Raw genomic sequence first — 5872 nt, 5'->3', positions numbered from 1 at the left:
AAATCACCCCCTATACCCTTAAATAGGGCATTATTTGAGGGGACAACCATTTGTAGTGGTGTCCGAAACCATAGTGGACGATGTTGAGTTCACTCATTCAATCCCACAATGCACCGCAATAACGAGTGTAAAACTGAAGCACGCTCAACAGCTAGAGAATACCCATAATGCACTGTGAGTCGTGTGCTGAATGAATTCCCACATCTCGCCAGGAGATGGCGCCCGCAGCTGAATCAATTATACATTCATTTGCCAAACCATGCTGGTCCAGCATAATATTATATAGCTATAAATTCCTTTTTAATTGATCATTAAATCATTTAATTAAGGTTTGTACATGCTAGTTTCCATGGCAGAGTTCAACATAAATATTCATTACTACAGGAGCTGCCAAATGATTATTAAACAGCAAGCAAAACTATGCAAAATCCAAATTCACTCACTTGTTTCAATCACTCCTTCAAGTGGACTATATTAGTGCAGTAATGTAGTGAATGAGGGTATGGGGGCGTTTTTGAACACATCCTTTGAAGTTGCAATGAAAAAGACTAGCCGTTGTTTTATTCAACTATATTGACTTCGTCATCTAAATTCACTTATTAGATCGATTACACTAGCTACTCACTTGAAACATAGCATACTGAGGACATCTGCTGTGTAAATGCAACAAGACCAGCAAAAACATGTAAACACTTTGAAACCGCAGTGCATGAGCTTAAACATACCGTTATCTTTCATTGGTGTGGATGCAAATATAGTTATCGTTAGTTAACTTTATAGTTATCGTTCTTGGTGTGAATGGGCCTTAAGCTATAGTGATAATAGGGATATCTTATTATTGCTGTTAAAGGGATAGTTCACCCAAAAATGAAAATTTGATGTTTATCTGCTTACCCCCAGTGCATCCAAGATGTAGATGACTTTTTTTCTTCAGTCGAACGCAAATTATGATTTTTAACTGCAACCGCTGCCGTCTGTCAGTCAAATAATAGCAGTGATTGGGAACTTGAACAATAAGAGTCGAAAAAACTTCCATAGACAAATCCAAATTAAACCCTGCGGCTCGTGACGACACATTGATGTCCTAAGACACAAAACGATCGGTTTGTTCGAGAAACCGAACCGTATTTATATCATTTTTTACCTCTAATACACCACTATGTCCAACTTCGTTCAGCTTCCGGCTAGTGAGGTCTGATCGCGCTCTGACAACGGAAGTGATGTCTTGCGCTCATTGAAGTATATGGGCGAGACATCACTTCCGTCACCAGAACGCGTTTTTTTTGACCTCACTAACAGGAAGCTGAATGAAGTTGGACATAGTGGTGTATTAGAGGTAAAAAATTATATAAATAATGTTTGGTTTCTCGCACAAACCGATCGTTTCGTCTCTTAGGACATTAATGTGTTGTCACGAGCCGCAGGATTTAATTTTGATTTGTCTAAGCAAGTTTTATTTACTGTTATAGTTGAAGTTCCCATCTACTGCTATTATTTGACTGACAGACGGCAGCGGTTGCAGTTAAAAATCATAATTTGCGTTCGACTGAAGAAAAAAAGTCACCTACATCTTGGATGCACTGGGGGTAAGCAGATAAACATCAAATTTTCATTTTTGGGTGAACTATCCCTTTAAGATGATACAGATAAATGTACATTTATAATGAAGTTTTAAATTTAAAAAAAAAAAAAATGTTATGCATGTGTATGTGTTCCCAATTTGTTTTTAACTTTACAATTTAAGCATTAAACACATTTCACTTAATATGAAATGCATTACAAGAATGTGTGTAAAATATCACAATAAAACTAAACAACTTGAATTATTCTGTTTATATGTGTAATCCAACTCTCCCGCCATATCTAGATTTAAAATGAATCGCAAGGACTTGTCACCTTGGGTCACATGATATAAACGATTAAATGATGTCCTCGAAGTGACTGCATGCTCCCTATGCTAACACATTTGTGGAAGAGCTCTTCGTGAAGGGATTCAGTTTTCATTTATTTTATTTTATTTTATTTTTTATTTTTTGGCGTCCCTCAAAGGTGCAAAAACACTGTTTGGAATTTGCCCTTAAAGATAACGTATGGCGCCAAAATACATCATGGTAATTCGCGTTCCAGCAGCGAGGACAGTGTTGCCAGTTTTTCACAACGTTCCAGGGGGTAAAATCCACGTTTTTGGCGGGGCTCCCCAGGTAAAAGTCGCATTCCAGAGGCTAAATATCATGTTATTTGGGTCGCTTCAACCCGCGGGAACTGTAAAAGAAGCCCAATTACAGGAAAACCACTGACTTGGCAACACTGAGCGAGGACTACAAAAGTCTCAACTACTTGGATTGTTCAGCAATTTCAGGTGCAGGATACGCAGCAGGTGGCGGCAAGTGACTGTTTATGAGTGAGACATTAAGGGGCCGTTCACACAGAACGCGTTTTTCTATTTCAATGCGCTACTTTCCCATTGTTTTTCTATGTAAACACGCGCTTGACGGACGTGCATGACTGTTACGCTGCATTCACACGGGGTGTCAGCGTCAACACTTGAACGGCGTGTCGAACGGCATGATCGTGAGTAATAAATGCCAGAATGTCCATTTTTGGGTGAACTAACCCTTTAACTCCACCCCGCCTCTATCCTGAGTGAAGAATCGCAGTCGCATGTTGTATGGAGTGCCTCTGCTTGTCCGCAATGCAAAGGTAAAAAAAAAGGAACAGGCTTTATCAAGAAACACTAAATAAAACTAATAATTTATGTATTTTTAGGAGTGGAAAATAATTTTTTAGTCTGGGATTTGTCGTCGAGACATAGTCAGTTGTCTTAAATATAAATTTTTTGTAACATGAGATTTTGGCCAAATGACAGAAAAACTGAGCGCCCACATAGCTACACACAATAAACCTTATAACCTTTATACAGTTGATGAAAATGCAACGCTATGCACTTTATGCAGCCATTCTAATGACGGAAAAAACACAGTTTGCTGGTTGAAAACTTAGTGACCTCATTTGGGCTTGATTTTGGTCAAATGATAATATAATGCTGATATATAATCATATATAATAACAAAGACTATAGACCCTTTTACAGGCCACGTGATCAAACAGTTGCGCGCGCATTTTGGCAACGGAAGTGGTGTTGTTGCTTGGTTTTAACGTGTTAGCAACTCTGAAAGTTTTTCAGGGCTCTTAAGTGTAACGCACTGAGCGTGACAGTCACTCATTTCGGTCTGTTGCCACACATTGTATTCCTCACGCAGAAAAACTATTTTTCATATATTTAATATGCCGCTGCGCCGGGCAGGAATCAAGCGCGTCTCCCCTGAAGTAGCCTGCCACTTATCAGCCAATCAAAAAAAGAAAGAGGCTACACAATAGCCAATCAGAAAATAGCACTATTGTGTCTGGGTAAGATTTAACGCAACAACCAATGAAAAAAAGCATATCCTGGAATTGTTCACCATCATCCTCGTTCACCCACAGAGGAAAACACTGGAGCTCTGAGCATCACTTTGAGCACAGAATAAGTCATGATCTCCTATTTTAATGTTACAAAAAATTCACGACTTGTTTGACACAAACAATGACAACTTGACTGCTGTTAGAGAATGTTTCCCAGATAATCAGCATCAGTTTTTCATGAGTGTCTGAACTCAACAGTTTTACAGCCTGTTCACTGAAAACACCTGTTCAGTAGTCTAGACCTAGTTATATTTTCGTTATCACATGATGACTGACATTTTGTCACATTAAACATCTCTCTCTCCAAATAGGCTTAATAATTTTATTAGCACTAAATAAATAAGTTATAGTGTATTACATCGTCGATGTTATTGGTCACTTTAAAAATCATGTCATGTTGTTGGATATTAGTCATTCTTGCCTGTCTTTAAAACTTGAGAGCCCTGGTTTATGTATATATATCTGGCCACTGTATTTGGCCATCTGCTAACGTCTTTTATCCACTCGACTACACGGATCTGATAGCCGGATACCATTTGATAAAGTCAACTTTTTAAAATAACTTTATCTGTCTGTGTTGCTTAATCCGCTCGCGAAGCTGTAGATATATATATATATCACTTTCGGAGTTGCTAACACGTTAGAACCTATGGGGAACAACACCACTTCCGTTGCCAAAATGCGCGCGCATACGTTGCTACGTCATCATTGTGTACAAACAGTAAAAGGGTCTATAGAATAACACGTCACTCGTATTGTTTTGAATGGGAGAAAGTGTGACGCGAAAAATGGCAGAATAAGTCCCGCCTTCTAAATAAGAGCCAATCGCCGACTGGTAAAGTCACTTTCACTTCAGCGGCCGTTAGAATAATTTTTTCTGGATAAAAACAAAAATAACGTTTACATTTATCAGCCAATATCAGTGGTTTATAATGTACGTGGTGTACAAAAAGTTCTAGTTACTTAAGATCTCTATAGTTAGACATATAAAATATTTATTTTAATAAAAAATAGTCAAAGCTCAGGCTTGTCGTGTATTTGACTGCTTTATTCTTGCATAAGAATTGTGAAAACGCCCATACTAAGATATAATTTAATTTTTACAAGTTTTCTTATTGTAAAAAAGGGATTTTCTGTCTCTAATGCAATTTTAGCTTTTCTTGAAGTTAGAATTGACCACCATTGATAAAATGAAACAAAAATCATCAAATACAAATCACACAGGCTGCTTTCTGTATTTTTATAGCACTAAAATGATACAGATAGATACTCCAAAAACATACAACAACAAAGATAACTGATGGATCCTTTATGGTAATACATATGATATGGTACATCTACAGTGCAATGCAAATAAAGAAATTGAGAATAGTAAATAGTTTGTTATACACTATAAGAAATAGTTTATGTAGTATATAATATAATAATATAGTCAATAATTAAGTATATAATATTGTCAATAAACCAACAGTATACAACAAATAAAATAGTAATGAATAGAACATTTATAAAATAGTATAAGTACAATAATACAGTACCTGACAAAAGTCTTGTCGCTTGTGTACAAATTGACCTGAAGTGCCGCTGAAATAAGATTTTTTTACAAGAAATGGCTCATTTTAATCCCAACAGCTTTTGTAATAATGTTTCAGTGCAAAACGAAACTGTCAAAAAGTATTCTAATATTCACAGCTTGGTAAAGCCCATTGAATCAATTTTTGCCAAGACATAAGTGCTGTCGCCTTGTCATATTAGCTTTACCTATGATTAATAATGGATCTATTAGGTCTCAGGTGTGTATAAAAAGAACCCCAGTACACTAGACCTTCACATCAACTGCAACTAGACCTCTGCAAATATGCCTAAGATTCACCCTGAGACTAAAGTTTTGATTATCAAGAGGCTGAAGACCAGATCCACTGCTGATGTGGTGACCTGGTCACCTGAAGTCCCGGTGTCAACCAGAACAGTTTGTCGGATTCTGTCTCTAAATGGCCTCCATGGTCGAATCAGTGCCCAGAAGCCAGCACTAAACAAAAGACAATTGAAAAACCGTGTGGCATTTGCCAAGGCCCACAGCCTGCTAAAAGGATGGACGCTGGAAAAGTGGCAGAAGGTGGATTTTTCAGATGAATCTTCTGTTGAATTACACCACAGTCGCCGCAAATATTGCAGGAGACCTACTGGAGCCTGCATTGATCCGAGATTCACCCAGAAAACAGTGAAGTTTGGTGGCAGAAAAATCATGGTCTGGAGTTACATCCAGTATGGGGGTGTGCGAGAGATCTGCAGGGTGGAAGGCAATATCAATAGTCTAAAATACTTAGAGATCTTAGCTACCTCTTATATTCCCAACCATAAAAGAGGCCAAATTCTGCAGCAGGATGGTGCACCATTGCATACTTCCATC

This window comes from Chanodichthys erythropterus, chromosome 8 (assembly GCF_024489055.1).
Source record: "Chanodichthys erythropterus isolate Z2021 chromosome 8, ASM2448905v1, whole genome shotgun sequence".
Lineage (NCBI taxonomy): Eukaryota > Metazoa > Chordata > Actinopteri > Cypriniformes > Xenocyprididae > Chanodichthys > Chanodichthys erythropterus.
This window is presented reverse-complemented; position numbering follows the sequence as displayed.